The sequence below is a fragment of the Coregonus lavaretus genome, assembly GCF_964263955.1.
Source record: "Coregonus lavaretus genome assembly, chromosome: 6".
Lineage (NCBI taxonomy): Eukaryota > Metazoa > Chordata > Actinopteri > Salmoniformes > Salmonidae > Coregonus > Coregonus lavaretus.
The window spans coordinates 3,577,971-3,589,792 of NC_139993.1; positions in this window are offsets into that span (position 1 = coordinate 3,577,971).

The window sequence follows — 11,822 nt, forward strand, 5'->3', positions numbered from 1 at the left end:
ATAAAGATGGGTTATCCCCCTTTGAGAAAGTGTTTGGAAGACCTTACATAATGTCACAGTTGGAAGGACCAGACAGGTAGACATAGAACTAGAGAATACACTAGCAGAACACATGAGAAAATTGTTCGTTAACCGTATGTCTAAGAATTTGTGTCCTACAGGAGAATTAAAGGAGAAGGTGATTCATAGTATATAACCTGGAGACTGGGTGTGGATCAAATCGTTGAGGAAAAAGGATCGAAAGCATTCACGCTGGGAGGGACCATACCAAATCCTATTGGTAACTGCCTTCGCTATAAGAATAGCTGAGAGAGCCACTTGGGTCCACGTTACCCACTGCAAAAAAGTAGGCCCACATACCAACACCGTTGAACACACACATAGTTAAAGAGAAGAACTGAACCATTAGGGTTCGGGGGTTAACTCTGTTAACGAAGAAACCCTACCCCGACCTTTCATCACTGTGGGGTATTTATAGAGGTGTGGGTATGGGGAAGTACCAGGCAGGTGGGTCAGGGACAGGATTGGGATGGCGGTTTTGGGGATTTTGGGGGACTCTGAGCTGCATCATCATGTTAACCATATTATGGATTAATCCAGGTCAACCTAAACAGGGAAATGATGCACTGATTCGATCTCGTAGAAATACTGAAACCAAGAAAGACTATTGGGGGAAGCTAAAGTCAGTTTAGGACAAGATGGGGGATTCAAGATACCATTCAACTTCTCCCATGAAGAGATAGGAGGTTTTGGGGGCTTTGGTAAGAAGGGGAAAGTTAGGTCCTAGAAGGTATGGTAAATACATTTGCACTGGGGAATGCTCATGTCCTTGGGCAAGGGTGTTTAAACATACCTGGGGAACATACTATGAGAATGGAATGGACGCAGTACACCGATGGGGAATTAAACAAACCCATGATAAATGTAAAATGGAACTGGTGATAACGGTAAAGTCAATTATGCAAGATGACATAGCAAGGAACTATTGGGCCTGTGTTGATGATTTCGGGGCAGATATATGTTTGAGGTTCATTTTTCAGGAGAAAAATGAATCTTCCACCTCCAAAACAGATCAGCAGGTAGATCCAATGTTATCACCAGAGGTACCAAAAAACTAGTCTAATACACCTTGGAAGGCCCTCAGAAGGAATCCTACATAGCACTAAACCACCAAGGGTAGAATATTTCCTCTTGCAGGAAATGAACCAAGGAGAAGTAGAAGGAATGGTGGATAAACTACACAGCTTGGGCGTTGGGTCAAACTAATTGTTATGCCTGTTCAACAGGTAGGCCAACCCTTGTAACTGCACTTATGCCTCAGACCATGTTCTCTTGTGTGATAGATTTTGGATCAAACCAAACCTCACCTAATTGTTCTGATTTTAAAATAACCACTTTTAAAAAGTATAATACTAAGGCACCCCAATTCACCATGAACCCCAGAGATGATCAATGTTATAGACACCAAAGTAATGCGAATCACAGATCAAATTGCAGAAGGGTTTACAACAACATTTTTCTGGTGGGTTACAATTGATAAAAATGTTGACTGGATTAATTACATCTACAAAGGTTTGTTAATTAGACAGGGGATGCAGTGAAGAGAATCTCAGGCCAACTATCTGCCACCTCACTCAAGACCTGCAGAATAGTTTGGTTCTCGAAATGCTTTTAGCAGAGAAGGCGGATTTGCAAGATGGTGGGAGGTCATTGTTGTATGTTTATCCCCAACAATACAGCCCCAGGTGGTACAGTAACTAGAGCGCTGGCAGGTCTCACTGCATTAATTAAAGAATGGGCTAAGAACTGGGGGGTGAATACATCAATGACTGGTTGGTTTGATCAAATGTTTGGTAAATGGAAAACTATTGTTGTAACTATTTTAGGCGCGGCAATCGCGTCTATGGGTATGCTTGTTCTTTGTGGATGTTGTCTTATTCCCTGTGTCCGAGGGTTGGTGAGCAAGGCGTTGGAGAAAGCAGGATCACAGCAGATGGTGATATACGGCCCAATCCCGGACTCCGACTTAAGGAATGAAGAATATGATCCACCAGGCTTGGTGGAGGACGACGACGATTCAGATAGTTTGAGACTGGATGTTAACCTAGAACTATAAATCTCTAGTTTAAAAGTTATTGTAATGGTATTTTGTGTATTAAAGTCTTGTTTTAAGTGTGATGTACTAATTCATCAATATTGCAGGATGTGATGAAGCAAATGTTCTAAGAAATCAGCCATTTTTATTCATGAGAGCTCTCGCGCTCAAAACACACACAGCCTTTTTATATGCCTTTACACAAAGGAACTTTGCTCTGCCCACCTTTAGGCATCCTGTGACTTTCCACAGTATAGTTTTCAGCAGTTTCTAAGTCCCCTCTTACTATGGTATGTTGGCCTCCAACAGTTTCTACCCATATTCCCAGTTAGTGGTTTCATTGTCTTTATAACTCTAACACAGTTATACACAGTTTCGGGGTGGAACAATTTTAGTAATTACCCTAAACATACAAATGTTCCTATCATTTGTCAACTAGCGCAGGTAGTTACAACTCCACTATCATTATTTCATTATTAACCTTGTAATTTCCTATAGTCTCATCAGATGACAAGCAGACTAGGTTAAGCAAACATTGAAGATCTTCTAGATTCATGTTGAAACGCATGGATTGTTTCTTACCCAAACCAAGACATTCATTTTCTTTTTTTCCAAGTTTCAAGGAAGCTGCTCAGTCAGATTGGTCTGATCTAGGGCAGTGTTAGGATTATTTGATCTACTCCACTCTTGTGATATTGTTCTCTCATTACAAGGCTGACTTTTATTGTGCTCACACGTGATAAAGATGTCGTAAAAAGGCCTATGCTAATAAAAGTAGACTAGATTGAGGCCGAATTGTAGCTCAGCTGGTAGAGCACGGCGCTTGTAACGCCAGGGTAGTGGGTTTGATCCCCGGGACCACCCATACACAAAAATGTATGCACGCATGACTGTAAGTCGCTTTGGATAAAAGCGTCTGCTAAATGGCATATTATTATTATCAGGGTCTGGATGAGGTAATGAGGGAGACTGGCAGGTTTTGGACTTGGCCCTGCTTTCACAAAGGATGACATCAAAAACATCATTCATACAAACTGTGTATACCGACCACGATGGCAGAACATACCTGCTGAACGTACAAACAGGATCTCAAATGATGCCTTCCCTTCCTGGACTCCATTGGTGTTGTGCACTGTGCATGAGTAGTTTGTGGAACCACTGTATGTAGCCTTCAGAACTGTTAGTTTACTGGAGAGGCTAAACAGTTCGTTGTCGGTCCCTTTGGCCACCAGTTCAGCACTCTCTGTGCAGTTTGTGCCAAACTCGTCAAACCACCAGATCAACCCTTTCTGGTGCCCGCCTGTAGAGTTGCAGAAAATGGTCACATTCGTGTTCTGTTTGATGCTGTTCTCAGGACTGGAACTCATGGTTGGAGATTTGTACATAGCTGGAAGAGAGAGAGGAAGATACATTATATTATATACATGTGGGTGCTGTTCGCAACAGTAGTTAACAACGTCAGTGGGTAAACATTGTTAAGACAGACTCTGCACCTTTTCAACATCAATTCAATGGTTATAACTTGGAATGAGATTACTGTAGGAGTGTTTTTTAATAAACTTGAATGACCTTTCTTTTATCACTCACATATTCTAATTGAGTCTGTGTACATTATTTGTAAACACTGATTGCATGCCATGGGCAGAATGGCATTATGGAGGCTAGTTGTGGACGTTGTACTACTGTGTATCATTTGAGCACTGTCATTCTGAAACAGAAAGTAAACAACGCTCCTGCTGTGCTGTCCAATCACACACTTACAAATAGATCTGAACTCCCCCTGAACATATTCCAGAATAAACATCCTTATCAACTTTAATCATAACTGTATGAAATTGTGTGTATGTGACAACAATGGAAGTTCAATAGAACTTCATTCCAACGCATTTCGGCATGTGGGCATCCAATCAAATCAAATCAAATGTTGTTTGTCACATACACGTGTTTAGCAGATGTTATTGCAGGTGTAGCGAAATGCTTGTGCTTCTAGCTCCGACAGTGCAGTAATATCTAACAAGTAATATCGAACAATTTCACAATATATACCCAATACACACAATCTAAGTAAGGGATGGAATTAAGAATATATACATATATGGACGAGCAATGACAGAGCAGCATGGACTAAGATACAGTCGAATATTATGGAATACAGTATATACATATGAGATGAGTAATGCAAGATATGTAAACATTATTAAAGTGACTAGTGTTCCATTTCTTAAAGTGGCCAGTGATTTCTAGTCTATGTTGATAATGTGCTAGTGATGGCTATTTAACAGTCTGATGGCCTTGAGATAGAAGCTGGAGGGCGGGTAGTGTGCCCCCGGTAATGCATTGGGTAGACCGCACCACCCTCTGGAGAGCCCTGCGGTTGCGGGCGGTGCAGTTGCCGTACCAGGCGGTGATACAGCCCGACAGGATGCTCTCAATTGTGCATCTGTAAAAGTTTGTGAAGGTTTTAGCTGCCAAGCCACATTTCTTCAGCCGCCTGAGGTTGAAGAGGCTCTGTTGCGCCTTCTTCACCACACTGTCTGTGTGGGTGGACCATTTAAGTTTGTCAGTGATGTGTACGCCAAGGAACTTGAAGCTTTCTACCTTCTCCACTACGGTCCCGTCAATGTGGATAGGGGGGTGCACCCTCTGATGTTTCCTGAAGTCCACGATCATCTCCTTTGTTTTGTTGGGCGGCAGGTAGCTTAGTGGTTAAGAGCGTTGTGCCAGTAACCGAAAGGTCGCTGGTTCTAATCCCCAAGCCAACTAGGTGAAAAATATGTCAATGTGCCCTTGAGCAAGGCACTTAAACCTAATTGCTCCTGTAAGTTGCTCTGGATAAGAGCGTCTGCTAAATAATGTAAATGAGTGAGAGGTTATTTTCCTGGCACAACACTCCCAGAGCCCTCACCTCCTCCCTGTAGGCTGTCTCGTCATTGTTGGTAATCAAGCCTTCTACTGTTGTGTCGTCTACAAACTTGATGATTGAGTTGGAGGCGTGCTTGGCCACACAGTCATGGGTGAACAGGGAGTACAGGAGTGGGCTGAGCATGCACCCTTATGGGGCCCCAGTGTTGAGGATCAGCGAAGTGTTGGTGTTGTTTCCTACCTTCACCACCTGGGGGCGGCCCGTCAGGAAGTCCAGGACTCAGTTGCACAGGGCGGGGTTCAGACCCAGGGCCTCGAGCTTAATGATGAGCTTGGAGGGTACTATGGTGTTGAATGCTGAGCTATAGTCAATGAACAGTATTCTTACATAGGTATTCCTCTTGTCCAGATGGGATAGGGCAGAGTGCAGTGTGATGGCGATTGCATCGTCTGTGGATCTATTGGGGCGGTTAGCAAATTGAAGTGGGTCTAGGGTGACAGGTAAGGTAGAGGTGATACAATCCTTTTTAGTCTCTCAAAGCACTTCATGATGACAGAGGTGAGTGCTACGGGGCGATAGTCATTTAGTTCAGCTACCTTTGCTTTCTTGGGTACAGGAACAATGGTGTTCATCTTGAAGCATTTGGGGACAGCAGATTGGGATAGGGAGAGTTTGAATAGGTCCGTAAACACACCAGCCAGCTGGTCTGCGCATGCTCTGAGGACGCAGCTAGGGATGCCGTCTGGGCCGGCAGCCTTGCGAGGGTTAACACGCTTAAATGTCTCACTCACGTTGGCCACGGAGAAGGAGCGCCCACAGTCCTTGGTAGTGGGCCGCGTTGGTGGCACTGTGTTATCCTCAAAGTGGGCGAAGAAGGTGTTTAGCTTGTCCGGAAGCAAGACGTCGGTGTCGGCAACGTGGCTGGTTTTCCTTTTGTAGTCCGTGATTGTCTGTAGACCTTGCCACATACGCCTCGTGTCTGAGCCGTTGAATTGCGACTCCACTTTGTCTCTATATTGATGTTTTGCCTGTTTGAGTGCCTTGCTGAGTAATGGTTGAGGGTTTTAGCCGCGCGAGTACAACAGTCGATATGTTGATAGAACTTCGGCAGCCTAGTCCTCAAATCAGTCATAACACCCAGATGAAGGCTTTGATCCGAAACACATAAAAATAAATAAGTTGTTGTATTGTATTGTATTCTTCTATTGCCCTCCAAGAGTGGCTGAATATCTCACATGTTCAGTTTGCTTCTTTCATGAACCTGTGTTGAAAGGTGTTTATCTTTTTGTAATCACACTTGGTTGAACTGTAGATCACAAACTGGCATCACCACTGTCTGTTTCCTCCATGCATTCATACGCCCCCTTGTCGGCCATCTTGGTATTTGTCAACAACAAGGACACATTCATATTCTTCTTGTTCCAGGATGGCACGGCAAATTTAAATCCAAGGGTTGAGTTATTTTCTTCTTTATGGTATTCCAACAAAGATGCATCACCTCCCACTCTCTTCCAGGTCACTGTCAAGATGGTCACGTTCTGAACAGTTTTGACATTACACTCCAGGAGTGACTGCTGATCATGAACCCCATGGTATTCTTCTTTACACTCCAGTTTGACAAAAGCTATAAGTAAAATATCATTACAGAGAAAAATTGACATTAATACAAAAGAGAATTACTGTTATAGTAGTCAGTTTTATCATAATGTGACCAATCTTACTGAACTTTTAGTAAAAAATAATATACAGTTCTCCCAAACCACAAAGTTAACAATCAGCTGAAAACAATACATCTATTTTTGTGTTTTTGTATATAACATTTTATAACCATTATTATGGCATTTATGGCACAACTTACTCTCAGAGGAATTTCCAGCTCTGATACAGGCAAAATGGATCACTAAAAACAGCAAGCTGGTAGCTGAAGTCATCTTTGGTTCCTGAGAAAGAAGAGAGAAATGTACAATGACAACACTTGTCACAGCAGTATGAGGTCAGACTATAGACTGCGTGAGGTAGGTCTTTAGACTGCCTGTCACTCACAATGGCTCTGGACTGTCATCAGAAAATAAAGACATTTAAAAGTTGCTAACAGAAACAAATCCAGATCGACTAAAGTAAAGTACTGAATAGGTCTTAACTAGCCCTCCTATAGCTCAGTTGGTAGAGCATGGCGCTTGCAACGCCAGGGTTGTGGGTTCGATTCCCACAGGGGGCCAGAATGAAAAATGTATGCACTCACTAATCCTGAATAAGAGCGTCTGCTAAATGACTTAAATGTAACTATACTGAATATAAATGCAATATGCAACCATTTTATTGAGTTACAGTTCATATGACGAAATCAGTCAATTTAAATACATTCATTAGGTTCTAATCTATGTATTTCACATGACTGGGAGTACAGATATGCATCTGTTGATCACAGATACATTTAAAAAGAAAATGGGCCTCACAATGGGCCTCATCACAGTATTTCTGTGCATTCAAATTGCCATCGATAAAATGCATTTGTGTTCGTTGTCCGTAGTTTATACCTGCCCATACATAACCCCACAGCCACCATGGGGCACTCTGTTCACAACGCTGACATCAGCAAACCGCTCGCCAACACAACGCAATACACGTGGTCTGCAGTTGTGAGGCCGGTTGGTGGTATTGCCAAATTCCCTCAAACAAAATTTGAGAGAAAAATAATTTTTTCTGGGATCTTATATTTCAGCTCATGAAACATGGGACCAACACTTTACATGTTGCGTTTATATTTCTGTTCAGTGTAAGTGCATTGTGAATGAGGGCCTAACATAGGTCCTCGTGGTCCTCTGTAGCTCAGCTGGTAGAGCACGGCGCTTGTAACGCTAAGGTAGTGGGTTCGATCCCCGGGACCACCCATACACAAAAAAAAAAAAAATGTATGCACGCATGACTGTAAGTCGCTTTGGATAAAAGCGTCTGCTAAATGGCATATTATATTATATAATATATATATATTATATAGGCAAAACAGGCAACTGTCTGCTATTTAGCTATCTACTGGTCACCTCACATCTGGATTGTCAACATGCCTGTTTCAACTATTTATTCCAGACAAATGCAATAAAATGTGAACATTATACAAATAGACAAAAGAGCCTAACATTTTACATTTTAGTCATTTAGCAGAAACTCTTATCCAGAGTGACTTAACAGTTCATCTTAAGATGCACTATATATACAAAAGTATGTGGACACACCTTAAAATTAGTGGATTCAGCTATTTCAGCCACACCCGTTGCTGAGAGGTGTACAAAATCGAGCACACTGACATTCACTCTACATAGACAAACATTGGCAGTAGAATGGACTTACTGAAGAGCTCAGTGACTTTCAACATGGCACCGTCATAGGATGCCACCTTTCCAACAAGTCAGTTCATCAAATTTCTGCCCTGCTAGAACTGCACTGGTCAACTGTAAGTGCTGTTATTGTGAAGTGGAAACGTCTAGGAGCAACAACGGCTGAGCCACAAAGTAGTATGACACACAAGCTCACAGAATGGGACCGGCGAGTGCTGAAGGATTAGCACGTAAAAATCGTCTGTCCTCGGTTGCAACACTCACTACCGAGTTCCAAACTGCCTTTGGAAGAAATGTCAGCACAATAACTGTTAGTGGGGAGCTTCATGAATAGGGTTTCCATGGCCGAGCAGCTACACACAAGCATAAGATCACCATGCGCAATGCCAAGCGTTGGCTGGAGTGGTGTAAAGCTCGCCGCCATTGGACTCTGGAGCAGTGGAAACACATTCTCTGGAGTGATGAATCACGCTTCACCATCTGGCAGTCTGACGGACAAATCTGGGTTTGGCGGATGCCAGGAGAACGCTACCTGCCTGAATACACAGTGCCAACTATAAAGTTTGGTGGAGGAGGATAATGGTCTGGGGCTGTTTTTCAGGGTTTGGGCTAGGACCCTTAGTTCCAGTGAAGGGACATCTTAATGCTCCAGCATACAATGACATTCTAGACGATTCTGTGCTTCCAACATTGTGGCAACAGTTTGGGGAAGGCCCTTTCCTGTTTCAGCATGACAATGCCCCCATGCACAAAGCGAGGTCCATACAGAAATGGTCTGTTGAGATCGGTGTGGAAGAACTTGACTGGCCTGCACAGAGCCCTGACCTCAACCCCATTGAACACCTTTGGGATAAATTGGAACGCCGACTGCAAGCCAGGCCTAATCCCCCAACATCAGTGCCAGACCTCATTAATGTTATTGTGGCTTAATGGAAGCAAGTCCCCGCAGAAATGTTCCAACATTGCTGGAAAGCCTTCCCAGAAGAGTGGAGGCTGTTATAGCAGCAAAGGGGGGGTCCAACGCCGTATTAATGCCCATGATTCTGGAATGAGATGTTCGACGAGCAGGTGTCCACATACTTTTGGTCATGTAGTGTAGCTAGGTGGGACAACCACATATCACAGTCATAGTAAATAAATGTTTCCTCAATAAAGTAGCTATCAGCAAAGTCAGCGCTAGTAAGGCGGGAAAAAGTCAAGTGCAAGTGTTATTTCACGGAAGGCTTTTTTTTTTTACACACTGAAGGAAACACATTCTATTATTAAGGAAACAATGTGTGGGAGATGACAGTAATGTTAAATGAATTCAAGTGGCCACTAAAGCTGTTGGAGTTATTCTCCCCCACAATATCCTCATTGCTTCTGCAGCCAATGCAGCTGAAGAATGCCCAAAGGAATAAACATCTGCAATGGGATAATAAGGGATTTGTTCCTCCCTGGTGAAGGATACTGGAAGGACCTTTTATGGAAAGATGCATGAAATAGGCCTGCATATGCGAAAATTCATGCGATGATCAAGGGATTAAAGTATTCAGTACCCCGCTCTTCAATTTAATTTAAAACACTTCTTGTACTCCAACTGGTCTTTGATTCTAAAACTTTTTCAAGTAGATTTCAACATTTCCCCCCAAAAAAAGTATAGTGATCTAGGCTATGTCTGTGCCTTTCTGTTCCCAGCAGGGTTGGGGTCAATTCAGAATTCAATTGAGAATGCTTCATAAAAACAGAATCAATCTTGATTGGAGGGAAAAAAGTGCTTGCCTTACCTACTGCTGTGGTCAATTCCTTGAATGAGAAGTAGAACAACAGAAAACACCTCAGCAGTGACATCACCATCACCACACCTGGCTGTGTACTGTACTGTCTACTTATAAAGACAGGAAATAGAACACATCTGACATCACAGTCCCTCACAGTCAACCACACCGGCATGTATTACTGCAGTCTAATTTAGAATTCTAAATTGAATACAATTCTATATACAGTGGGGAGAACAAGTATTTGATACACTGCCGATTTTGCAGGTTTTCCTACTTACAAAGCATGTAGAGGTCTGTAATTTTTATCATAGGTACACTTCAACTGTGACAGACGGAATCTAAAACAAAAATCCAGAAAATCACATTGTATGATTTTTAAGTAATTAATTTGCATTTTATTGCATGACATAAGTATTTGATACATCAGAAAAGCAGAACTTAATATTTGGTACAGAAACCTTTGTTTGCAATTACAGAGATCATACGTTTCCTGTAGGTCTTGACCAGGTTTGCACACACTGTAGCAGGGATTTTGGCCCACTCCTCCATACAGACCTTCTCCAGATCCTTCAGGTTTCGGGGCTGTCGCTGGGCAATATGGACTTTCAGCTCCCTCCAAATATGTTCTATTGGGTTCAGGTCTGGAGACTGGCTAGGCCACTCTAGGACCTTGAGATGCTTCTTACGGAGCCACTCCTTAGTTGCCCTGGCTGTGTGTTTCGGGTCGTTGTCATGCTGGAAGACCCAGCCACGACCCATCTTCAATGCTCTTACTGAGGGAAGGAGGTTGTTGGCCAAGATCTCGCGATACATGGCCCCATCCATCCTCCCCTCAATACGGTGCAGTCGTCCTGTCCCCTTTGCAGAAAAGCATCCCCAAAGAATGATGTTTCCACCTCCATGCTTCACAGTTGGGATGGTGTTCTTTGGGTTGTACTCATCCTTCTTCTTCCTCCAAACACGGCGTGTGGAGTTTAGACCAAAAAGCTCTATTTCTGTCTCATTAGACCACATGACCTTCTCCCATTCCTCCTCTGGATCATCCAGATGGTCATTGGCAAACTTCAGACGGGCCTGGACATGCGCTGGCTTGAGCAGGGGGACCTTGCGTGTGCTGCAGGATATTAATCCATGACGGCGTAGTGTGTTACTAATGGTTTTCTTTGAGACTGTGGTCCCAGCTCTCTTCAGGTCATTGACCAGGTCCTGCCGTGTAGTTCTGGGCTGATCCCTCACCTTCTTCATGATCATTGATGCCCCACGAGGTGAGATCTTGCATGGAGCCCCAGACCGAGGGTGATTGACCGTCATCTTGAACTTCTTCCATTTTCTAATAATTGTGCCAACAGTTGTTGCCTTCTCACCAAGCTGCTTGCCTATTGTCCTGTAGCCCATCCCAGCTTTGTGCAGGTCTACAATTTTATCCCTGATGTCCTGACACAGCTCTCTGGTCTTGGCTATTGTGGAGAGGTTGGAGTCTGTTTGATTGAGTGTGTGGACAGGTGTCTTTTATACAGGTAACGAGTTCAAACAGGTGCAGTTAATACAGGTAATGAGTGGAGAACAGGAGGGCTTCTTAAAGAAAAACTAACAGGTATGTGAGAGCCGGAATTCTTACTGGTTGGTAGGTGATCAAATACTTATGTCATGCAATAAAATGCAAATTAATTACTTAAAAATCATACAATGTGATTTTCTAGATTTTTGTTTTAGATTCCGTCTCTCACAGTTGAAGTGTACCTATGATAAAAATGTTAGACCTCTACATG